The sequence below is a fragment of the Strigops habroptila genome, chromosome 6 (genome assembly GCF_004027225.2).
Source record: "Strigops habroptila isolate Jane chromosome 6, bStrHab1.2.pri, whole genome shotgun sequence".
Classification (NCBI taxonomy): Eukaryota; Metazoa; Chordata; class Aves; order Psittaciformes; family Psittacidae; genus Strigops; species Strigops habroptila.
In genome coordinates this window covers 16,797,777-16,824,254 of record NC_044282.2, presented here as the reverse complement: position 1 = coordinate 16,824,254, position 26,478 = coordinate 16,797,777, and the positions used below count along the sequence as shown (strand labels likewise).

At 41.9% G+C, this 26,478-nt stretch overlaps 1 protein-coding gene across 1 annotated transcript in view; it reads left to right on the top strand.

Moving 5' to 3' along the window:
* Positions 1-1,404: 1,404 nt before the first annotated feature.
* PRDM1 (PR/SET domain 1) overlaps positions 1,405-26,478 on the top strand; it is a 102,534-nt gene continuing 77,460 nt past the window's right edge. The window contains exons 1-2 of the mRNA XM_030490611.1: positions 1,405-1,467; positions 2,226-2,264. The gene's annotated coding sequence lies outside the window, so the exon portion shown is untranslated. The remainder of the gene's footprint in view (positions 1,468-2,225; positions 2,265-26,478) is intronic.

Below are 26,478 nucleotides of genomic sequence, written 5' to 3'. Positions count from 1 at the left end.
GCGCCGGGCCCCCCGCACCCCTGCAGGCCCGAGGGGTGGCCGCTGCCCCTGCGCGGCCCCGCGCCCTGATGAGCGGGTGAGAAGGGGGCTCCGCTGTGCCCCCTCTGGGGCGAGGCAGCGGGTGAGTGAGCCCCTGGCTGCGGGGGCCCCCTGGGAATCCCTCGGCGGGGCCAAAGTGAAAGTGAAGCGACTGCCGAAACCCTTTGGGGGTGGCGGCGGGAGCCATGTGACAGCCGGGAAGCGGCGCGGGGTTGCGGACGGCGATGAACGGGAGGGGCGTGGGGGGGTGTTGGTGTGTGCACGATTTCTAACGCCGAACGCCCCGCACCGCCGGCGTCTCCCTCCGCGGCCGCACTCGCGCCCGTCCCTGGAGGCGGCGGCGGCGGCGCGGAAGGCCGGGCAGGAGGGTGTCTCCCCTCCACCGCTTCCCCTCCCCTCCGCCGCGTCCCCCTCAGGCAGGGCAGGAGCGCGCCCCGCAGCGCTGCCCCGGGGAGGAGGGAGTCGCCTTCCCGGCATGGTCACGGCGGCTTATTAAGGGTGGTCGTGTCCTCCCTCTCTTTTTTCTTTTAATTGCTTTTTCATTTTCCTCCGCCGCCGCGGCTGTCACTGCTCTCACCGTTACTCTTACCACCGCTCTTCCCGGGGCTCCCTGCGCGGCCCGGCCCCGCCGCCCCTTTGTGCCCAGCGCGATGAGGCGAGGGGCCGGCGGCCGGCGGGCGCGACCGGCCCGCGGCGCCCGGGGGCAGCGGCAGGTAAGCGGGGAGGCGGCGAGGGGCGGGCGGGGGGCAGGCAGGTCGGCAGCCGCTGTGTACACCGGGTGCGGGCGGGCGAGGTGCCGGTGCGGTGGGGGACGGCTGTGTCAGCGACACCCGATGCCGGGCCGGGCCCCCCCCGCCCCGCCGCCGCCCGCCCCCCGAGCAGCCCGCTCCTCACCCGCGGTGGCGCGGCCGGCCGGGATTGTGCCGTCCTTTGTTTTATTTAGCCTGTGTATAAAAACTTGTTATCGCTGCTGCCCGAAAGGACACCCCTTCCCCTTCCATCCGCAGTGAGACCTCTGGGGTGTCTGCCCCTTCACGGATTGCTCCGTGCTTTAACTCTCCCTGTCCCTTCCCGATATTAAACCTGTCTCTTGCTGCGAATCTTCCCTCTCTCCAGCCTGCCCAGCTCGCTGCCCTCCCAAGTCCCCGGCTCCAACCTTTGTACCTATTCTGATTTATTTTTTCTCCCCTCCCTTTGGTTTCTAAAGGAGTCCCCTCCAACCTGTCTGTAGGTATGTTTGTGTAACCAGACACTGAGAGTAGCTGTCTGCCGAGGAATTAACTCGGCAACCCCCAAAGCTTAGTTTGCATTCAATAGAGGTGTTTGTTTTTCAGGTTTAAACCTCCAGACGGGTTGAAGAAATCGCCCAAAAGGAACCACTTGGCAGATTTTGTTTCCTCCCTTGAAATCCCACTGGACTTGGAGCAGGTGGGGGATCAGGAAGGGAGATATTCTGGGGGGTGAGAGGAAGGGTGGGTGAGATGGACAGTGTCCAGGGGCTGAGTAGTGTGGGAAGGAGGGAAAAAGGACTTTAAAGTTGGGAGAGTGGAGCCGCGCTTTCCCCGTTCCTCTCCTGCGAGGGGAGGGAGGATAGCTCATGCTCTCGCTCTCGTTCGTTAAAAATAAATACTACAGAAGTTGGCAGATTCTGTAGTTTTAGAGAAGTGGAGTCTCTCCAGGATTAACGTAAAAAATGTTGATGTTTGAGGAACTGCTCTTGCTCAACCCGTAAATAAAGTGGAGATGTTGACAGTTTGTCTAGCCTCTGGTAAACGAGAACAAAAACCATTTCATTTCATTTCTTGAAGGGCATCAATAATTGTGAGGGTGGGAGGGAGAGGAAGGAGTTTAACTATTAACCTTTATCTGGGATCGTAAATGAGTTGAAACTCGTGTTTCTGAAGCTTCTTTTATGCATTTGTTTTTCTGTTTCCCCCTCTCCGCTCTCTTTCCCTGGAGATGGTGAAAGGTAAATGAAAACGATGATGCTCGCATTAATTGGACAAGCAGGCGATTTTATGGCTAGCCAGTAAAAAATAAATGCCACGGGAAAGTTGCTGTTTGTAGTGCAAGCAGTGGGAAAGTGGTCTGGAGGGTGTGTGTGGCGGGGGGGGGAAGCGGTAAAGCAGCGGTGCCGGCTTCGGGTTGAGCTGTTACTTGAGGGGGTTTTGGTTTTGTGCTTCCAGATCATTCACTTGAAGACGCCGGAGGACAATTTGCAGAAGGTAAGAGAGCCTTTTCCCCAAGAATTGCATCCTCCGGGGCCATGTACTGTGTGTACCTGAGTATTTGCCTACTGTTCAGGCCCACAGTCCTGGGAAAATGTCGGGCTGTTGCTGGCCATGGTGTGGGTATTGGGAAGCACAGCATTTTGTAGCAAACAGATAAGCTGCTTTTACACACGGAGATGCTTGTTAAGCTGATGAATTCCTCCCGTCCAAAAAAGGGATACCTTTTCTTTCCTTAATCAGGATGTAGCTTAGGAAAACAGGAGATGAAGAGCGCAGTGAAAAAGTTTCTGTTCTGACCATATTTTGGTAGGAATTAGGGGAAAAAAATAATAAAAAATTCCTTGTACCTTCTTAATTGCGGCTTTCCCAAATGTGTTATGTTACTTTGTGGCATAATTCTTGTCTGAAATGAAATAAAATTACTTACTACTTCTGAAAATAAACTGTGTGCAGCCACCAGAAGTTTTCTCTTTCCACTTAATGAAGTGAAAGCAGGAAATCTTAGGGAGGAGGCAAGGGTGGGAGAGATAGGGGATCATAAAATTTGGCAGAGCAAGTGATTGGGGGGAGGATGTCTTTGTTAGTTTGTCAGCGTTGCAGTTACAAGCAAAATATGCTGTTCTAGTAAATGCAAATTCAAGTAATTTCGAATGAAAATTGTAAAAATGCTTTCCCATTATTTTTTCTTATGAAGAGCAGACTCTTTCACTTGACTGTCATTATTTTGTCATTCTCTTGTCTAGGAATCAAAAATACAAAGCCTGAGTAATACTGCTTATTCTCATGAGTTACTGTAGAAATCTGTACAGCACACTCAGCCTCAGTTCTGAGGGAGTTCCTCTTCCCCCCCTTTAAATGAGTCCCTGCCAGCAACAAGTGTGTTGATATACTGATCTGAAGGACTTGGGCATGATGCCAACTCAAGCAATTTAAATGACATGGTTAATAGTGTCTCTACTGTCCTTATCACACAGTAGTTGTCTTTAATAAACTCAGTGAACTTCCAAGTGATAATCGTGGATGACAAATTAACTCAAGTCCTAGCTCTCCTGTTCAGATGAACTATGTTTTGCTCTGATTGATAAATATAAAATGCTAATTCCGGATGAACTATATGAATTTGCAAAACATACCTCTCCTATAAATATGTTATTTCTTTCAGGCAAATAAGAGCCCATTAGATTGTCTGAAATAACTCTGAAGTGTTCCCATGGATTCTGCTGTTAGCAGTGCCATTTTTTAATTATTTCAGTGGTGATAAATTTATGTGGGACATTGCATCCTTCAAATGAATCCTTATCAAACACTTCAAAAGAGAAAATAGTTTTACATAAAGTAGGTAAGCCACTATAATACGTCTAACAAGTTAAAACACTGTAATTCCTATAAAGCATTTTGGATGGAAGTGAAAATGATTGTTCCATCAATTTCAATTTGAAATAGGTAACCTTTAAGAAGCAGCTAATACAGTTTCAGAACTGTGACACTGTCAAACAGTAAGCTGTTTCACAGTAGGAGTTTTAAAGTTTTTTGAGGACCTCTAGTACTTATACTGACTTTCTCCTTGTAGAATTAAAAAATTACAATATGAAACTACAGAAGAACAGGCAGAATATTATAATTGACAGTTTAACTGCAAGTTGCATGTATGATTCCTTAGATTATGATTTTTATTTTTTGAGAGATTTGATCCTAAAAATACCTTTGCTAGATCTCATCTTCCTGATTTCCAAACCTGCTAAACCTTGCCAAAAGCCGTAGAAGTGCTCGTCTTCTCAGCAGCTGTTAAGAGCTTGCTAAAGTGCCTAATATTAATAATAATGTTTCATGTCTTGTGGCTCTGCTTGAAATACAGTGCTGTGTGCTTAACTGATAAGTTTGGAAATGCTCTTCTTAATGGCCAAAATTGTATTTTTGAAAATTAATTTGTGAATGCAGAATGTCACAGGTTTGATTTCTTGTGGCTTTGCAAAATTCATTCCTTTGATACTGGTGAAAGCTAATTAGATTCTATCTATGTCTTAAAAGTAACAATAGATAAAAATAATCAATTACTTTCCTAAATGCCTTGTACAAATGAAGAAGTCTGACAGATTATGATTTTTTTTTTTCTTTGTGTCACCAATCGCATTATAGCAATAACAAAAGTTGTTTAAGTGACAGCTTTTGTAAAAGTGAAAGACTCAACCTGAGATACTACTGAAATCTTATCATGAAACTCCTACGGCCCAAAGAATGGGGCTAAGAAGGGAATGTGCCTTTATGTATATATTCACTATATATTAGTTATGTTGATTTCAGTCATTTCTTGACAGTATGTATCTGCCCTATACATAAAAATTAAGTACTTATTGGTTCCAAGTAATATTTAGAAGATACTCAGTGATGTGAAGACACAGTATTTCCAGAAACGCTTTTTAACGTTGACAGGTCACTCCTCCTTTTCGGATGCTCTGAAATGATGATAATGGCTTTCCGATAGTCAGGATGTGAAGTTAAAAGCAATCTTCTTTGTTAACCCTTGTAATTTATGAGGTTTTTTTTCCCTATAGCCCTCCTCAAACCTGATAGCCCTTTCAGTTTCACAGTTGGCCTCATGTTCCACTTTTCTTTTCGCTTTGAAGGCTGGGCGGAAGGCTTGTCAGGGTTTGCAGTTGTACTGTTCCATGCGGGGCTGGGTGGCTGTGCTTGAAACCATATGGGTGTTAGTCGTCAAGAATTGTTGCCACCATTCCCGATTCCTCTTTCTTATTAAAACCAATGCTAAGGATCTCTTCATTAGCAATGTATCACATTAGAAACCACATGTTAAGCATCATATACTTGTATAATGACATTTAGAAAGATAAGGCTTGTATAATGACAGTAGAAAGATAAGACTTCAGGTTTGGGGTGTTTTTGTTGAAAACTAGGCACATTAAATGCACAGAAGAAGTGTTTAGGTTCAGAAAGATTTCCAGATGTAGTGCTTCTGAAACATTTCTCCCTAAATATATTTCTCTTTTATGCTCCTTTTTTTGCCATGTTCAACACTTAGGACCTAAAATTGTTAGCACGCGTAATAAGCACAATCTTACTACTGTGAGGAATGCCACCAGAGTAACTGGAATAATTTTTGGTAAAGCAGTGCCCTATGTTAGCAGAATGGACTAGCCCTTGTCTTTTAAGCTCCGCAGGGCAGGGAATTGTCTTCGAAGTATTTTCTGTAAAGTGCCTGGCATGCCTGTGTGTGTCAAAACATGATAAATAATAACAAACAGTAGTTGACAATTTATGTAGATTTTTTTTTTTCCTTTTAATTCTTATTTTGGAATTTGCCTATAGGGGTCTTTCTAGCAAAAAGAAAAATGCCAGAGTAGCTTCCAGCTGGGACAAGATGTGCTCTGATGGCAAGAGAAGCTTTTAATCGGAACAGAACACACATTTAATCAATAGTATCTTCTGTGAAGCCGTCAGGCCAAAACATCAACTGGTGTAAATCGGTGTGTCTCCAGTGAAGTCTGTAGAGACACAGCTGACTTACACCAGATGATGTGAGTGTTCTTTTTGGCTTTAACAATTTTCCTTTAATCTTCTTGCCACTTAAACTTTTACTATGATCTGCCCACATTCCAGAAGTGTGGAAGGAAGATGGGATAACTTTTCCTTACTTTCCTCCTCTGTTAAGCCTTTGGTGGCTTTTCTTTTGTGTGATGATGTATACATTTTTAGTTATATATGCTCTAGTCTCCTCTTAAAGCTTGTGAAGGTAGGTGTCCTCAAAATCACACCTGAAAAGGAGTGCCATTATATTCAGAAACTCACCAGTCTTGTCTAGCTTGCCAGATGTAGGTGTATTGTAAATAATTTCCTGACCATACTGTATTTGTGATTAAAGGTTCCTAAATACTGTTATTAGAAACCCTCTTCTTAGCAATTTGTGTCATGTGAAGAAGTTTAGAAGCATTGCTCCCCACGTCAATTTCCCAGAATAATTTTATTGTGTCTGCCAAGTGTCTTAATGTTTTAGTTACTGAAATGCATCATCCAGATGAAGTAATTGAAAATGCTGAGTGTGTACATCTTGTGTGGTGGGAAGACTCAAATGATATTTGGGTAGTAAAGAGGAGAAATAAATTATTTTTCTTTATCTTCCAAGCCTCTAATAAACATTTTTGAAGGCAGTGTTAGTAAACTAGGTCTTGTTAGACATGGGAAAACTGTGTTTGAGTAGAGAGCCACTAATTTTCAAAAGTTCAAGTTAATTCTTGTTCTTTTCTATGGAAGCATGATGCCATTTTTGGAATTTCAGTATAAATATTTTTAACAAAACTTGCTTTGTTAAGTAATGCAGAAAAGTAATCGAGTCTGTTAGGTGATTGCCCAAAACTGATGGTTTTGAAGAAAGATGCGACACTTATGAGAGTGTGTGTGCGTGCAGATTTGGAAGCAACAGAGAAATAAATTCTAACAAAAACAGCAACTATGAGGAGAAGCGTGATTAACTGCCTATTCATACGTTCTTGCTCAAACGTCTTCTCACCCTATGCCCAGTTTTTCCTGATCTTTATAAACTAATAACATCTTCAGTGGGGGGGAAAAAAAAAAAAAAAAGAAAAAGAAAATATTGTGCCCAGATGCTGCACTGCAGCAGGTCACATAGAAATGAGGTCTGTAGAGCCTGATAAAGAGTGGATTCCGCAAATGGAAATGAGAACACTCTATTTCCTTTGAACTGACTGGAAAGTTACCTTCCTTGTCCCAGCTTGCCAGTTCTTCCAGAGCTATAAAGGACCATAGTAACTAAGCCTTTCACCAACATCTTATTAAAGCAGGAAATACATGTAATTTCAACATTTCAAATGACTCAGTAAAGATATGTAGAAAACCTATAATATATGCAATAATTTTAGTTCTTACAGGCACTCAGATGTCAATTTCCTTTTTGTTTGTAGTTAGAAAAAGCTTTGGGTGGAAATGGGGCTGCAAAAAGGGCAAGAGTTGATGCCAAAAGGATAAAACACATTTCAGAGCCTATTTTATTTTCTATTGGTGATACAGTTTTTGCAGAAAGTGAAAATACTCTTAACAAAACTCCAAACTTGATTTTAAGGCTTTAAGGGTTATAAGGGTTAGCAATTTTAAAAAATGTGTCTCTTCAATATACTTCCAGCTTGTGCAAGAAGATGTGTTTTCAGTCTCTCTCTCTTTTTTTTTTTTTTTTTTTTTTTTTTTTTTTTTTAATCTATTTTATTGTCAGAAACCCTTTTCAGGTCTTAACTTAATCGTAGTGGGGCATCAGCTCTGGTTGAGTTATGACAGTTTATAGTGACTGGACTGGCTTGAGAGCCTGGTCCTGCTAGTGTAACAGTGAAGTCAGATTTTACAGATAAGCATGTTACAGTAAGGAAAATTGAACTTCTAGATTTTTATCCAAGGATTTTCTAAAAATATAAAATTATAAGATGCTTTCATAGGAGAGGGAAGTCCTGTTACTTCACTCTTTTTAATGGTTTTCTCTGTGGTATTTACAAATTCCAGCTAATGATGAAGAATCAAATGCAATAAAATTACACTGTAGATTGCTATGCTTAATGGTGTTTTTAGCATTGTATATACTTTGCTAGTATTTAATTTATCACTAAAAATAAGTTCTCTGTTCAGTTCCTTAAGATTATAACAGCAGCTTATGAATTGGGGAATGATTTCTGTTACATATTTTCAAGTAATCTTTTACCTCTGATGAAATTACAGAAGTGTACAAAAGGCAAGAGGTGAATGTTGGGAAGTGATTTAGAGAAAGTAAAAAGAGAAAATATATTTTTTTAAGTGGAGATCAGTAAAGCTAGAAATTATTACTTTGTGTGGACTTTGTTCCTAAAGATAAAAACCACCCCCAAAACATTTTTTGTTTTGAGGTTTTATAAGTATTGTAAAACAGTGGAAGAAATTACATGTGGGTTGCTTTTGTCTGTACTGAGTATTTTCTAAGGCTAGATCTGAGAGGATTTTGTATACCAGCCTAAATGATACTATATTAACTACAAATCACTCCTGGCCATTTACAAAAACTCCATGTGATGCCTAGTCATACAAGGGTTTCGTTTTGAAATAAGACTTTTTTCTTTTCTTTTTGATTCTCTATTATAAACAATTTGAGTAATATGTTGGTTACACTACATTGAATAGCAGTACACCCAAAAGCGTGGTAGATCGGGAGTTTTATCCTTCCACCCTTGCTCTGCAGTTCTGTTTGCACAAGAGAAGTGTCCAGTTATACGAATCTGATTGCAGCGGGAGGGGAACACATGGGATGGTGCAGACGGAAAGTTGTTAGCGTGGGAGTGTTTGCAAGATCAGAGCCTTGTACTGTAAGTTGGCCCTCATGATTTCAAAATGAAAGCATATTAACCTATAAGCTTAAAAATAGTTACCCTTAATTTAAATACACATTGACAGAGTCCTGAAGTCTCGTAAGTGCTCTTCTGCTGTGACTTTGTGTGCTGTTATCTATTGTAGAATTTACTAATGCAATTAAAAAAAAAAAAAAAAATCAAAGCAATTGTTAGAAATGACACTATTTGATAAGATCATCTACCGAAAATAAAGGGGGAAATGAGATCTGACAGAGGTAAAACCAGGTAAATAGCTTTCAGCTCTGCTTTTGTTATTGAAGAAGAAAGAGAAACAATAGGTGCTGTTTAGAGTCAGGAGCTGCCCTTCTAACCTTTGCTGCTCTTAAAATGCCTGAAGGTTATTGCATGGTTCATGGTGGCTTTTATGCTTGTAGTTCAACTTTTAATTTTCTAACAAAAGGAGATGCAGTACCAGCCTGCTGATAAACACCATGCAGAACAATCAGAGTGAAAAATGGAAAAAGTCCTCACGCTTTTTTCCTTCTTTCCAGTTACTGAAGTATACTGGCATATTTTTAGCAGGAGAAAAGCACTGCCTCCTATGTTAAGCTGCCAAAGCTGGAGACTGATTTTTAAAAAGTAGGAACATAATTTCTGTGAGGATGGGATGTGCATTTGCATTCAATAGCCCCAGCCCAAACAAATGATTTGTTGCATGCTGTTATGGGGAGTGATCCGAAAGTCCAGAGGGGCTGTATCTATTTCAACAAGATATCTAATTCTTGCTGCACTGGCAAAATTGTGTCAGCTAGCCTTAAATCCAGCCTTCTCAGCATCAAAACTCCAGCTGCCTGCCCAGAAATGTTCCTCCTGAGCATGAGAAGCACCCTTTCTCTGCGAGTTGCGAAGCAGTGCACAGTGTAAGTAAGTAATAAAGTTGAACTTCAGCCAGCACTTTGGCATTGTCCTTACATGTGCTGCTTGAATTTGTTGGCGTGATCACTGCTGGTGTTTAGAATGCTGCACTTGCTGTGATGCATTGTACTTGGATACCGGTACGAGCAGAGAAGGGGTCAACTTCTGAAGGTATTGTTTTCCAGTGCAGCTGAAAGTAATGGAATGTAGCAGTTTTAGGAATGTACACCTGTGAGTATATAATAAGAGAGTAGCTGTTTGTGTATTTTCACTGCTGACATTCAGATCAAAGGTCCCCTAGGTGGTGGTGTGGTAAGAAAAGGGAAAGGAGCCACATGTCTTAACAACTCTGACCTGTCCTATTGCTCCTTGTTTCCAAGTTTTCACTAGAAAATCAGTCCTGAGCTGGCTCTGATGAGGTGACTTACTTTCAGGGGCTCACTTAATGCATATGGGTATTCAGTTCAAAAAGTGGCAGATTTATGTCTCTGTGATTAAAAGAAGAAATACTGTCAGCAAGTGCTGCCACTTAAATATCAAAACTGATGCTCAATCTTGCATTGGACGGTGCTGGGATATTGTCACAAGCACTTAAAAAAACCCATTGTGTTTTGAGGCAGTGAGTGTGACTCCTAGATGACTGATGCCAGAAAGGCTGACAAGCTGAGAAACGTCTTCAAGCCTTTACACACACATACCGGCTTACGCATCTTCGCTCCTTTACAACTACATGCCAGCTAAAAAAGCTGAGGAAGAGCCTGTCTCTTGCCTTCCAGCTTGCTTACAACTAAAGGAAATGTATTCCAAATGGAGGAGGCTCCCCCAGGCCCTGGAATTTGATTAATTAATCATCACTTTCAGCCTGCTCATTAAATACTTTTTCTTTTCTCACTTGGGCAAATGAAAAAGATGATTACACCTGGGAGAAACAATGACACCTGTTAAATCTTCCTCTATTGTTAAGCACAGTTTAAAAAAATTACATTTAGATAATGCAGAGTAAGTAGAACTATGCTTGCTTTCTTTTTACATAGGTTATGTGGAATTGTGCTGGTACATATTTGTATCAATAATGTATGCTATTACATGTGGCAGTATTTCTTTTCTTTAACTGAATTTGCTTAAATCAGAAATACTAACTTTTTTTATTTATTAAGGTAGAGAGTCTCTTAATGTCAAATTTTTGCTTGCTTCCGTGAGACATCCGGCTTGATTTCTGTATAACAGAGGTATTTTACATGAGAGTCAAAACTGTCCTCACCAGTCTTCAGTGGTTTTCTGCTTCTGTTGTGTTAACATTTTGGTCATGATAGATATCTTGGCAGCTTATGATGTAATTTATCATGTTGCTTCAGTGCTGGGGCTTTGTCAGCAACAGGGAATTTCAGGAAGAATTTTCCACTGGCTCAATAAAGCCAGCAGCAGCACTGTGAGAATTTTACATGGAAATCTGAGCGTGGACAAAGCTTAAGGGAAACTACTCGTGTGTCTGATTTTGGGGCACATTTGGCAAGAAGTAGTAAGCCAGGGGTGTTGGGTGACTGTGGTTGTCAAGAGCTTAGCTTGCTGTCCATGCTCAATGTGTGCAAGGCCTCTTGCAGTCTTTTCTTAATGTGTTGTGTAAAGTTACTAGCACTTTGATAACGCACATTTTTGTCTTTCCCTGTGGGCTTGCAGCTCCAGTGTGCTCTGGATGAATTCCTGGGGCACATTGTTTGCACACTGTACTTAGGCCTGGGAAATCAGTATCTTACTAGGCAATAAAGATTGTTGTTCAGATGGTTTAAGATACTCTTTCTGACATTTTCAGAAAGAGTATCTGGTTTGCTTTATTCGGATTTATTCCACAGAAAAGCACAAGCTGGGTATAATTTGCAAATGTTTACTTTAGTTGCACAGTTTTCACAGTGTGTTCTCCCAGTCGAAGGGTGGGGAAAACACGCAGTAAGGCCTGTGACACCATTTCACACAACCCGTGGCCACATGGTTTTATTTTATTTTTGCTTTCTGTTGGCAGACACTAAAGGGGGTGTTAATTCGTGGCTAGCTAATTTTGCTTAGAAGGTCTATTCAGCCATCAGCACAAAAAAGGGTTACCAGCCTTGCTGCTGCCTATGGCAGCTGTGGTGCAACAGCAGCACGTGCTGCTATGATCACGAGGCTGGACTATTGTTTGTAATCCCTTGCAGTAGAGCCTGCAGCCCAGCTTCTCCTTCGCTTGCCCACTACCCTTCTGGAAAGCAGCACCGTGGTTGCTTGTCAGCTGGTGGTACTGTATGCTTGCTGTGTCAGCCTTCTGTGTTTTTGGGGGCTTGGCAAGCTATGAAATAGTGACTTGATTTTAGGCTGGTGCTGCTATATGTGTTTCAAAGCTACGTGGTAGGACCTAGTTACCTTAAACATGGAGCTTTGGTCTGAAGGATGTTTACCTTCAGATGCTAATCTGTTTAATTTTCCCACTGTGACAGTGGCTACAAGCAGGGGTGGTGAAATGTTTACCTACTGGACCCTGCCACAGCCCTTTGGGTTTACCTCTAGTCCATCTTCGGTCATTTGATCAAAGTGGCATTGTTCTAAAAGGTGCAGGTCTACAACAGTTTCAGCTCTCTCCTTCCAGTTCCAGCCTTCTCCCTGGCTCTAAAGCTGGCTCACAGCTGATACTGTATGAGCCACCTTACAGCTCTCAACCTGCAGACTAAGCCACAGAAAATCAAGGAGCTTTCTGCAGGGTTATCTCCCTGAACTGGGTTTTCATGGGAGCGGAAATGCTCCACCGCCAGCAGCAAAGATGTGGTGGGAGCAGACAGCCTGCACAAGGGGAACAGTAGCACAGCCTTAGCATCAATACAGTTTAGTTCCCTTGAAAGTGGTGTAAAAACGCAGCTCTTCCCTAGCACTGTGGCTATTATACGTATTTCTAAGCAGGAAAGCCTTTTCATTGTTTCATCACATGTCTGTACACATGAGAGTGAGACAAAAGCTAGGAACATTTTATGCATCACTGTTAAAGGGATGGGGGGGGGGGGAGAGGTCTGTTTGTTTTAAATGTTATAAAAATCCTTGTGGTTGCCAGTGATTGAGAGCTGGCCTGTATTGTCATCTTATCTTTCTTTATGTTTAGAGATAATATATCAGCATAGCAATTTTCAAACTAGGAAACTATACCACTTTAACTTAGACCCAAGGAACAAGGGTGCAGTCCATCCGGCTCTATGCCTCTCTTCATTCCTGCTTTCTGCAAAAGACTTGGCAATATCATAGCAGTCATTTTTGGCGGAGGCAAGGAGTCTATTTGCAGTATTTACGTAAATATTTTATTTTTGGACGAAATGCCACTCACTGTACTTCATACTTAAGGTGATCAGCCAGTGGAAGAAAATGAGTTTGTTGCTGTTTAGCTTGCTAAGGAAAATAAACTACTTTCTGCTTATGATTTTGCCTTTAGAATACTTCTAAATATCAGAATTTTTTATCTTCCCTCCTTCCTTCAAAACAAGGCTAAAGAACTTAAGTAGGAGCTGTCTGAGTCTGGAATTGGGACTGCTAAATCTTTTATTAAATTTATTTTCTTATTTTGGTCATCAGATGAAGTGTTGGAAAAAAAAAAATCAAACCCCCAAAACCTGAGTGTATGACATGCATGATTTAACAAAACAACAAAAGTCTGATTAAAATACCCTGCCCTGCCAATTGCTGAAGTTTTTGCCTCTTGATATATTTGATGTTTAAAGCCAGCAAAAGTAGCTAGTGAGATGGAGAGTTCAAGGAGAGAAGGAAAAAAAATCCCCAAGCAGAGAGAAAGGTGGATTTTGATACAAAAATAAATTCAGCAACAAGCATAATGCCTTCCATCTTCAGAGTAATGTTAAAAAGGGTTTGCTAAAGTTTCATCCTCAGAGGGGCTTTGTTGTATTCCAGTGATTCATGGGATAAAGTGATTTTTATGTCTTTTTCACTTATATTTAAGTGGGATTTCTTTCAGATAAACAAAGTAACACACACTCAAAGACTCTTTCTGCCCCATTTAAACACCCCACCTTATCAAAACTCCATTTCCATGAGTGATGGATCTTGGCTCTAGATGGGAGAATGAAGTATTCAATTACCTTATTTTCATGTGCTAATGAAGCAGAATGTGGCTTTAGGGGGTTTCTTTTCAGCAAGGTAGCCTGTTTGGTTATGCACATGCTGCCTTCTTATGTTTCCTTCCACGTCTCTGTCTACACTCAAGCGGTGGTCTTAATGGGCAACAGTGGCTAATCCGTCTGCAGGACAACAAGCCTTGGCCTTCTTCAGCCCAGCGGGAGCAGCCCTGGCCTGTAATTAGCGGAGCCATCAAGCCAACTGTTTGGCTCGAAATGATTTCTTTTGGCACCTCTTGCAACAACTTTATATGCTGGAAATCCATGAAGGTCGCTTTTGTTTTTCTCAATTTTCTTTGCATCACAGAGTGGTGATGTGAGCTCTCAAATCCTCAGACCAAGCGTCAGCAGGTTTGTACTCTGGTAACTTCGGCTCTCCTCAAAACGGTAAATGCACAGTTTAAATGTTTGCTGTCATTTGTTCAGCTGAGCTTAAAAGTGCAGGTGCATTTGTCACTGAGAGTTAAATCGTAGAGTCACAGAATGGTTTGGGTTGGAAGGGACCTTAAAGCTTATTAGTTCCAAACTCCCTGCCACAGGCAGGGACACCTTCCGCTATGACAGGTTGCTCCAGGCCCCGTCCAACCTGGCCTTGAACACTGCCAGGGATGGGGCAGCCACAGCTTCTCTGGGAAACTTGTGCCAGTGCCTCACCACCCTCACAGCGAAGAATTTCTTCCTAGTATTTAATCTAAATCTCCCCTCTGTTTAAAGCCATTCCCTCTTGTCCTATCACTACCTGTAAGGAAATCCCTCTCCAGCATTTTTGTAGACCCTCAAATTGTAAAGGCAGATATTTTTTATATCTCTCTCATGCTGCTGACAATGCAGGAGAGAGATTTATTTAGCTCGGGCACTCTTCAGTACTGGCACTCTCTCTGGCATCTTCGGCTTTACTTCCATGAGGGGTCCCTGGCTGGGATCATTCATACTCTTGAAGCTAAGCTTTTACTTAGTGGTTGGTTAAAACAGGACGAAAATGTTCAGTGCTTTACATGATAGCTCCTTAGCTGCAGTTACACATCCTTTTCGCACTGTATAATGAAAATTAACACATTGTGGGGGTTTTCCTAGCAACTGTATGCTAGGAATTACTGTGTCAGCTTCACCACAATGGATGATGGAGGGAAATAACCATCCATCAGTTACTCACTGCCAGTTATGAAGTTGAGGAATTGGAAAAAGGCAACCAATTTCCCTTTTTTTCTTCCCCCAAAGAAGGAAATGAAAAAGTACACTGAAACATACCCAAGTTTGGTGGATGGTGGTCTTGTTTTGTTGGTTTTTTTGGGTTTTCTTCTGTGTGGAGACTTCTAAAGAAAGTGTAGAGCAACTTAAATTACTTTGGTAGGTGTAAGAATAATCACCTTCAGTTCTCCTGTAAAGCATTAACATGGGGAGCAATAGACTTTTAATATAGCAATAGAACTTTTTTCCCCTAAGATTCATGAAGAATATTCTTAAGAGTTATACAGCATTGTAATGAATCTCTGCTCCCACTAACTGATGGTAACTAGTAAGTAAAAGGAGGAAGTGTAATAGACACTGAGTCGTAGCACAGATTTTGTAAGTTGCACCATACTGCTGGGTGTCCTGGATTTTCCTGAAGGAAAAATAGGGAAAAGAAATGTATGAAAACAAAAACTGAAACCCTTGGGTATAATCTTTCACAAAGATACTAAAGTAAGTGTGATGGTAGAGTCCTGGCACGAATTAAAACAGGTGAAAAAATTAGGAGGCTGGTAATAGTAGTCTTCTGTTCTCAACCTGGAGGAGATTCCTATTTAAGTGGAGCTTTAAAAAATTGGTATTGGGAGTGGCATGTGTTCAGGCAGAGAGGGATCAAGAAGCATCTGTGATAAGTGGGGTTACCTGGCCAGTGGTTTGAAGTTGTGTACATTAAGGCTGTTGGGAGAGATAACTTGAGAAGTATGCAAGAAAATTAGGTAACTTAATAACACACATCATACTTCATGGCTGAAGTATGTAGCAAACCAGATTTGACCAGGGAAGTGATGGTACCGGTTCTCCTCCATGGAAATAAGGCTGATACCTTGTTCTGCTGCAGCCCTTGAATAGGGCTTTCGTGCAAACGCCCAAATGCCCCAGCCTGGGAGCGTGGCTCCCAGGAAATTCACCTTCTGTGAAGGAAATTGCTGTCATGCTTCCCCTGCTCCAGCTTTCCTCCCCTTGGGGGTGGGGGAATTTCCACGCCTCTCCCTTATCTCTTGGCTATCCTATCTCCACAGTGAGATGAGGGAAAATAAGGTGTAGTGGTAGCTCTTCAGAGCTACCGGCTGCCTTTGGCAACTAGAGACGTACACTGTGATCTGAACCAAGTCACAGCAGCTCTTTTATCCCTTAAGGTTGTGGAAACAGTCCTGTGCTCTTTAGCTAGAGTTGGGTAAAAGAGATTTTCGTGACTAATAACTTTGTTTGCCAATATGTGCTGTTCTGGAAAGCCAAAGCAGTTAACTTGGTTATGAATTCAATTTGTTGTTCTGGTAAAGAGTTGGAGAGTTTTCAGTTGCAACTTTTTTTAGTTTTTTATTTCTGTAATCATTCTGAAAGTGCAGCATCTCAGAGCATCCCTTTCAAAAGAAAACATGTATTTTTAAAAATACACATACTTTCTTTGGGAACCCTTGGTGAGACATTTTATTTCACATTGCTTAACATTATGAATTAGTCCCAAAACAAAACTTTTTCACTGCAGTGGGAGGAAAAAAAACCAACCCCCCAAAACCCCCTCCTGCCTTCTTAACTGCTTTTGAGACAATTCTCATCCTTCTCCTTTCCACATCCCTTTTTATGTCCCTTTCTTGGATCCAAGTTAGTAGAGTGTCTGGTACCTCTGTATGGCTTGAACTTACCAAAGCAAACTTTGCAGAGTGTTGCGGAGTAGGGGGAAAAAAAGGGGGAAGCACTGGAGCAAAATGTTCCCTGACTTGAAAAAGTAAATTTGCTGCACTTGAGCTGGGCAAGAGCAGATACCTAACATGCATTTGGAGCTGGTAGCAAATTTAAATTAGTAATGAACTGCATATCTATTTTACAAAAGTGTATTCTGGAATGAAAAGACCATTTGTTACTTCTTTAGTTATTTAGGCTGTTAGCTTATTTCCCAGGTGTTTTTCAGTTAAGAACATCTCACTATAGTTTCTAATTTTAACTCCTTTCTCACTGTCTGGTTCAGATGCACCAGCACCTCGCTACACCATTTATGTTGGGAACATTGCAGAGGCCTTTGTTTCCATGAGCATGTTTACTGAGCTTTATAGAAATTAGTAAACTATTGTGTTTTGGAAAACGCCTCTCAGAAAAACTGTGTTCTTAAACACCTTCCTGTTTAGAATGATGATAGCAAAGAGAGAGGAAAAAAAATTATGGTGGTAGAGGTAATATCTTCTACATTATATTGAGGAGAAATGTTGAGTTTGCTTTCCAGTGAAATGTGTCTTCGGGACTATGATATAGCTTTGTATATTTAAATACCCGTAATTTTTAGGCATGAATTTTGTGTGAGAAGCAGTTATCTTACTGAATCTCATCTCACTATAGAGGGAACTATGAAAGTTTCATGATCATACAGTAACTTTTGTATATAATAGGTATATACAGCATAACCACCAAAGTTGTAATACTGAATTGCAGTATTCAGTGCCTAACAATTCATAAGAGATTTGTGTGTATTATTACTTTAGAGATGCATAGACTAGCAGCCCTCCTTCTGCCTGGTTATATTTAATGTAAAATTTATCTCTACTAAGAAAGATAAAGCCAGCAGTCTCAATAACCAAGCAAACCCAGGAAGAATAGAGAGAAAAGTACCAATGTAGCAGAAGTGACCTCAAGTAGCCTGCTTCCTCAGTGAGTTGATTACAAACCAAAGATTAGCATTTAGCTCATGCTGCTACTTGCATATCATTAATCTTACGCAGATGTATAGTGCCGTTGAATTCTATTGTGGCAGCATAGACATGTGTCTTGGGGAAACTGAAAGCATTTACAGTTAAAAACCCATACCACTGCATTAAATTCAACCTGCAAACCTTCATGCATAAGTAGTCATAAAGCCACACTTAAGGCTCTTGTGTGTTGGATTTCGCTTCAGCTTCTGAGTTATGTTAAGGACCTGAGCAAGTAAAGCCACGCCAGTAGCCTGTTCTTGAGGTGACCAGAATATGGTAAATGTCAGAAATCCACTTCTGAAATAAGAGGTCACACGCTCTTTACCAAGCGCAGACAAAGCAAAAAGGCTCTTTGATGTGGCTCTAGTGTAGTATCAGCTTTGTCTCTAGCAAGACCTCTGTGCTACAAACTTGATTTGTGTCTAGAAGGCTGTACTGTTGGGTGGAAGGGTTGATACAGGCTTAGCCTTCCTGTCGTCTCCACCCCCATCCGCCTTCTGCACCTCTCGGGCGATCTCTGTTTAGGCTGGCTAAAGTCTCAGCCAGCTAGTCATGATCCCAGCCCAATCACCTAAAACCCCTGAATAATTCCATTCCAGTGCATAAACCAGAGCAGCCATAACAGCGATAAACATTTGCAAAACAGCTGCTTATTGCAGACATACACCCACTGGAGATGACGGGGAAGGCAGGGGGACCTCAAACCTTGATGCCCAAAGAGCAGCATTTCAGATGGCAGATGATGCTTTGGTATCTCCCTCTAGTTCCCAGCACATATGGCAATTTCTCTACCTACAGCAGTTCATACTTCTGCTGAATGCATACCCCTTCTTAATATTAGCATTGCTTTTCACCCCACTGCTACTTCTGCCCTTCTCTATGCCTGGGCCAAGAAGTACTTAAGGGTCCCTCTTTCATGCTTTCCTCTTGCACAGTTCTCCTTTGCCCAAGCATTTTGTCACTGTAAAGGAGCTAGTTTTGGTATAGCTGATCTGACAGCATAAGACAGAACAGTAGTGCTCTTCCAGTTGTCATAGTTTACTAATTAGATTTCTATACATGGACATGTGAATATGGTAAACCTTCCAATACTGTATTATAGACAGTGGATGTGTAGGAAAATGGTAAAGGAGTCTCTAGTGGGGCAGCTTCACTGCCCTTCTGCTATACTCTTTTCATGCTACCACTGTCTTTTAAGCAGCTTTATGTTTTGGAAAAAAAGGGTTAGGTATTCTGCTAGGGAAGAAATGTCCTTCCAGTCACATTAATGTAATTAAGCTGTTTCATGGATCATTGGTCCCTGTACTTCAGCCATGAAATGGTGTTGGCTGGTTTGAGAGGGCCTCAGCTTATATGCATAGGTATCACTTGTGTTAGGGCAGCCAGTCAGGGATGCGTATGAGGTGGTTTTCACTTACTTTGGGATTCAGGCTGTCCGTAAAGATGGCAGAAAATGGGATTTAGCAGTTAGTTAGGAACATGCCTAACTTGATTATTGAAAATGAAAAGGGTTCCCCATGTTGTCACAGCAGAATAGCCACTATTGTGGTGTATGCATTGGCACGCTTTCTTGGTGCGACGACTTGGGGTGCTGTGGGACAGAAGGGTGTCCCTGTGAGCACTGCCTTTCCCAATCCCCACTGCACCCAGAGGTGGACCACAACACAGCAGAGCGTCAGGCTTGCACTGGGAAGACACTGATATTTCCAGTTCTGTCAATACAGTGCTGGCTGCACTGGTGTATAAAAGTCTTTAGTGACCAGTTATGCAATGTAACTGCTAGCATGACTGTGGTTGAGAAAAACACGTATATTTGGACTGGAGGAAGGAGCTTTAGCACTGAGCTGCCTGTTATGGTTTTGCTGAGAGAGTATTAGAATGAGAAGTGATGGGCGAGGTGCGCCTGGAGACCCCTCTTCCCACCACATAGACTTATGGCGCAGAAATAGCATGCCAGGTAGAGCACTGTGCTCCTGGGCTGGAATGTGGTCTCCTTTAATTAACCTTCTGTTATTTTTCAAAACATACTGCGGAGTATTTACCAGGCCATAAAAAATATGCTATGAGAGTTACCATATATAATTGCAGCTGCCAGAATGAAAAAAGTCATCTTTGCGAAGGTGCATTTAGAGGGGACTGAGTTGCTTTGGGTTTTGATGTTATGATGTGTACGTGGTTCCTTACGAAACTTGGGACAGCACGCTTGAGCTCCTAGTGTAAATGAGTGAAAATTCAGCTCTCTGAGGAGTGTCTTCTAACAGGGGTTTGTAAGTCAGAATTGTTAACTCAAGATACCTGTGGTGCCCAGACCGCTGTCACTGCGTAGCTGTGAGCAGAGTAACACAGCAGAGAGAGGAGACACCAGTGTAAGAGGTGACCAGCGTGTTTCCTACACTGGCACGTGGCAGCATGTGTGCTCCCACTGTCTGCCTGCCCACATCTGCGGCTGTGGACTGTTGCAGCAACCAAAACAGGACAGGCTGAGGGAATTGAGACGGCAGCCTCATGATTTGTGTCACCCAGCCTCCTCCTGTCCCTGATGAGGGCTGTGCTAAGGGAAACAGGGTTGTTTGTCAGGCCTCAGGTGTCACTTGTCAGCCAAGCAGTTGGTTTTCTCCAAACTTGGAGAGCAATACATGATGTACAGCAAAGGAGGCTGTATTATTTTCTTTTTTTTATATATTTTTTATTTTATTTTTAATTTTATTTTAACAAGGCAGTTATTAATTGTAGAAGAGGTATTCATCAAAGGAGATTCATACCTCCTGGCAAACTAATCCACTCTGTAATCTTTTGGTTATATGGTTTAATATCTTCATATGGTAGAGCATTGTCTGTATCACATGTTCATATTGCAAATCAGTTTGGTCAGTTCTAGATCTGCTCTACAGGCACTTCAGATCACAGCTCACATGAGGGATTGCTCCTCCAGGTATCATCCTGGGAATTGCTTCTCCATGCATCAGTAATCTGGCTTTTCTTTTAACCTGGTAAAAAAACCCCAGCTGATGGAAGTCACTCATTGTTTTTAGCCACGAAGCAGCCATGACCTTGTTTGTTTTGAGCTAGTTTTCAGATGAAGAAAGCATCGACATTTCTTTCCCCTCCTTATAGATTGATGGGTTGAAGCAGTCCTTGGGATTTTACTATTTTCAAAACAAAATATTTGACCTGAAAGGTAATATTTATAGCAGGCAGCTAATAGAAAACATGCTTGCCCTCTCTCTGTCTCTCAGTGTCTCTTGTCTATGTGTGTATGCGCACTCTGGGTTCCCTCCTGGGCCTGACCTCTGCTGCACGCACCGTGGCTTCATTGACTTCGCCTTCTATTCCCTTCTCCTGATAAATGAATCACTGGAAGCAGCGAGGCTCGGTATGTGGGGAAGCAGGATGCAGGAAGTTCATGGCAGTCCTTTGCCATTCTGACCCGCTTCAAATGTCCCCTTCTGCCGGAGTGATGGATGGTGCGAGACTTCTGCGTCAGTCACTTGTGAACTCTGAAGGTCACCCAAGAGAGCATATTCTCCCTTTGGAAAGACACCCTGAAGGGATGTTGATTTAGTGACATCTAGCAAGGACTGACCCTGTCAGTCAGTGCAGTAATGCTGGAGCAGGGAATGGTGTTAGCGTTGGGTCACTGGGTCTAAAGCAGGAAGAAACGATAGCTGGACTCCATAAAAGCCCTCCTCTGGGTTGCTGATTGGATCTGGCAGGTGGGAAAGGGCTATTTTGGATGAGGTATCTGGCTGAAAGAGCAACTGCAGTCCCAGATCTCTTGTAGCAACAAGTGCTTTGCATTTAAGTGAGGACTGGGTGAGGCCTTCTCATTTGCTTGCAAACAGGCGCTCTCCCTTTTTTTCCTTGAGGAAAAAATGTTGGCGGGACAGTAGGGTCTCTAGGGAGCTTAAAAATGCCCATGTAATTAGAAATGGTGCCTGCAGTTTTTTAGGCTTCAGTTTCCTGTGAAGTTTGGATTTGAACAAACCTAATTTTCTCATGTTTGGACCCCTGTTGCATGTCAAGAAATCTGTTACTGTTCAGTGAGGGTTTGCTGTGATGGGGGGCGGCTCAGTGGGATTCAAGGTAGGCACAGAACATGCAGTGAGGTGCCTACGCTGTTAAAATTAATACAGAGGGGTGGAAGCAAACCAGGTGCAACAGCAATGTTTGGACTGAGGCGGCTGAAACAAATACGCTTCTGGTCTCCCTTCTCAGCCCCTACCTGAAATGCGGTGCCGATGGGCCTACCATCGGGGTATTCACAATACCGTAGTCTGGCCAGAGCTGTAGACTTACTGTATATTTGAAAACACATCCTATTTTTTCCAGCCAAAATTGCTGATATGCCAAACAGCAGGGGCTTCGCAACAGTCCTAAAGCTGGAGACCTGGCAAGAAAATTCAGCATTCCTCAAACCTCGTGAAGTTCCAGTTTTCAGTTCAGCCATTGCAGGTTCAGAAATAAAGATCATACTCTAAGCAAGCTGGAATTTGAGTGAATTTAAGCTGAATATTTATTAAAGCTCTATTTAGACTGGGCCATGATGAGGCTGGATTGCAGAGGCTGGCTGCAATCAACACTCAGCAGGAGGTTATTTAGATTAAATACCAACTGTCTTGGAATGGTGGGAAAAATTTCAGACAGAAGTTTTATTTACTGTTTTTTTGGACAAAGTTGGGCTTGCAGTAATATTTCAGGAATTCTGCTGGACAGATAGTTTTCCTCCTTGAAGAAACATTCTTTTTGCATTGCAAGGTTCTTGAATTCAGCTACTCCCTTACATATCCTTGGATGAATACAGTTGATATCCAATTTGCTGCCCTCCTTTATCTCCTTACTGTGAGACTGTAATCATCCTTTTGCTTTCTTTCAGTCTATTCGGGTTTTTTTTGGGTTTTGTTTGTTTTGTTTTGTTTTTTGGGTTTTTTTGTTTGGTTTTTTGGGGTGGTTTTTTTTGGTTCCTCCCCCCTACCCCCCCAAGAGAAAAACAAGACAAGGAGGAGCTTTTACTGGGGTGGGGTTTTTTCCCCACAATTTTCTCTTTTTTTTCTCGAGGTTTTTCTCTCTTTTCCCATTTTCATTTTTCGTGTTGACCTTCCTTCTCACCTTTCCTTTTCCTGTGTCCTGTCTAAAGGGTGGGCTTGCTCCTCCCTTCTCATCTACTCTCTTATTTTTGAAAATAGGAGTGATGACTGATTGTTTTTTCCCCTCATCGTTTATCTACTTGTCCACACCTGTTTCTTTCACTCGGGCTTCCTTCAAGTTTTAGCACGTATTTTCTCTTGTTCTGCCTATTGCTTTTCTTCTCTCCTCTGTGATTATGCTGGATCCCATGGTCCCCCCTCTCCTCCTTTCCGAGCTGCCTGCCTGGGGCTTGCTTCCTCCTGTCCAGCCCTGACAGAGGACTTTCGCGTCTTGGCTGAGCAGCCCCTGTCACTGTTGTGGTGCTGCAGAAGCACTTGTGCCTTTCCGTTTCTCCCAGCACGGTAGCGTTTGGTTTGAGTGCTAATGTGATTTGCATCGTTTTATTTTGGGGTCAGCCCCTTCAATAACTAATGCATGGAGGAAGCACCGTAATGACTGTGTTGCAAGCTTGAACTGCAGAAAACGGGGTCCACTGACTTACTTTCAGAATGAGTGCACAGTGTATAAAAATCACAGAGAGGAAAAACGATACTCATGCAGCTAATGTCCCTGTAAACAGACTGAGTGATTCCATAAACAAATGTGGCAAGCACCTCCCTGAAATTAAGAAAAATGCATGTTTCCTGTAATACTGCTTCATGTTTATATGGGGTCTCTCGTCTATTTCTGGCTCCATAAAGTGAGCAATACAAAATACTGGAAATTATAGACTACTGAAGGTCTCCAGCCTTTCTCACTTAGGCAAGTAAGTGAGATTTCCTGTTTCTCATTGTCATATGGCTACCATGACAGAGGTATTGTGTACAATTGCTAATTTTATCTATTTTTATTTTTTTCTTCAAGGCATTCTTAATTGCTGCAAAGTTTTCCTGAAATTAGTTTTACTAATTGGTGTATTTCTTTTGCCTTAGTTACTTTTCTTTGTATTGGAGCTTGGAGGTTCCAAGTGAGACTGTGCCTACCAAAGCAGTCAATGGAGCTACACAGTCCTTGTCAGACAGCACTGTGAAATAAATTCCTGCACGGCCTTGGCCATAATGGGCTAAAAGAAGCTGCTCTCCAAAAGCCACAGGCACAGGCATGTGCTGTATGTCAGCAGGGAACTGGTTGGAAGGTGGAGGTCTTGCAGGCACAAGCTAATAAAAGAGAGTCAAATGCTGGTACAAAATGAACTGCCCCCGTGGCCATAGCTTAGCAGATGGATAGGAAGAAGGTACAAAAACTGAAGTTTTTTATCTGTAGATGTGCAATCTGAAAGGCTGATGTGTGAAGCGTGGTACTGCTCAGCGTAAGCTGAGGAAGCCCAGATGGTCTCCATAGCCAAGTGAACCCCTACATGCTCTTGTTTGAGCCGTGCAGGACAGGCTTGGCAGCTGGCATCCACTCCCCATGTTAGAAAAAGTGATGCAGACTTTATACAGTACAGCTACTTTTCATTAATAATTTCAACAAAATTCAATAATACAAAAAATATAAAATTTGTTAAAACTGAGAGTACCGAAAGCCTTTGATAAGAATCTCCTCAAGCTCAGACTGAAACTATCTTGGTTGATTTTCCAGTGTCACAGTGAAACCAAATACTCATTAAATCACTGTAACAGTATTTAACATCCTCATGTATTTTAAGTAGTCTAAAGAAGTTTTTGTTTCCAGCAAAATAATTTCACCAAACTCACATTTATCATTTGAACTTTGCTAAGTAGGTTAATCAAATTGTAATTTAATATCTGAACCACAAACACCCTGTCAATTGTGCAAAGCTTTCTGGTTACACTTTCAGGTCTTATATCCTACTTACTCCTTTTCCATCCTGCTCAGCATAGAAATGTTGTAATTCTTGACAAGCTTATAGCTCTTAACCAGAAACCATAGGTGAACAATCTTAAGACACATAGCACACTTTTAAATAGTGTCTCCTGCAAACCCTTGTAGTGTTTGAACATGGACTACTTCTTACAGGATCTGTCTCATAATGAGCTTTTGCGGAGGGTCCCATATGTACACAGTTTCATCTTCGTATCATGGCAACAAAGAAACTGGAAATAGCCTTGCTCTTTAGTTTAAAAAGATGTCAAAAGACATTGGAAAATTAAGATTGTTAAAAAGGAAAAAACATAAGTGAAAAAAGCTTCACAGCTCCTCAGCTCATGCAGCACTCTAGTATCACAAGTGCTGGAAGTGCAAAGTAGGTAGCAGTGAGCTTCTCATGAGTTGTTATCTGCAGGATAGAGAGAGACTAATCCTTGGCTGGTGTGCATTGACTTACACAGCTTCCTCTTTCCAAGGTGCTTCCTTGCAGAAGCTGTGACCAAAACGGCAAGCCATCTCAGATGGTGCTGGATTACGGTGATTTAGGAATGATGCCTGGCATTGACCAACCAGTAGCTACCACAGGAATGTGTAACATGGCAGCTCTGGTTTGTAAGCAGTTGGCTCCACATTTGCAGGAGATGCCAGTTAGCACACTTCCATTTGAAAATGTTTAAACAGAATGTTAAAGTAGTTCTGGAATTTTTGTCTGTGAGCACCCTTCCATATAGCCCATCAGAATTCCCCAGAAGGAAGGCTACTTTAGGAAATGTGCTCTTCTGCTGTTGTAACATCTCTACTTTGCAGAGAATTCAGCGTGAAACTGTATTTAATACTGTTATTAAAACAGACAATCAGCCTCTCTAAATTGAAGTACACAGTTTAGTTGCTAAAAAGACTGCACATCAGCAATAGATAAAAAAAAAATCCTATACAGTAAATGCCGTTTTCTCTTTTGCTAATCTGAAGAGAAACATTCTTGTTCTTCATGTAAACAAGGCAACTGTAGTTACCCTCCTATTTTGGATTTCATCAGTACGACACACAGTTTATTTTCCAAAATCTAATAAAATGGATGGGAAAAATTCTTTGAAACTCATTAAAACGAACCCTAATATATATAATTTAAAATGTGGTTTCTCTGCTTCTACAAGCTGTTTGCATGCTATGCTAGACTACTGGTTTAGGATCTTTTAGATGAGGAAAGAGTGATGAATAACAAAGCTGCAGTTTTCCCCAGTGTAGGGGTGACTGTCCAAGCAGAGATTTCTACCAACACAAAGAGAATTCCTGAGAAGGCGTCTGTTTATTGTGGAAGCCTCTGAGCCTAAATAATAATTCTGCAAATTGAACATAGAGGTCCCAAATTGCTTCTTCCCACTAATTCCCAGGAGGATATTTCACATCTCAGCTGAAAACACAACTCCAAAGTTTTCTGTTCCATGGGTTTCTGCAAGTAATGTATTCAGGTTGTGTCCTTGTCCTCTCTTACAAGTTTGGTCCTAGGTTCTGACTCTGAACAAATGGCAGAATTGCAATCAGGAATTTTCAGTCACGGGATTTCAAGGCAAGGTCATGAATTAATGCACATTTTTAAGCTATTGACAATTTCACAGCGCACACAAAAATCACACAAAGACAATTTATAGCTTATCACTTGCAGCATTGTCAGGAAAGTTTCATGTGGGCCTGAATTTGTTTCATGTGCTCACAGTAGCTCTGAACAGCACAGTCTCCAATATTAAGTGTCATAGAAGTAAGAAAATACACGTTTCTCTGTCACTGTTAATTTGATGCTCATCTGTGATAGATTTACGAAGGAAGCTGTATGTAAGTAGCACTATTTATTTCTGTATGTGGTACTGCAGGAAATGTGTGAGAAATGCTGTGGGGTTAATACGCACTTTGGAAAAAAATATGGGTTCAATGTATTTCGCATATAAAGCATTAT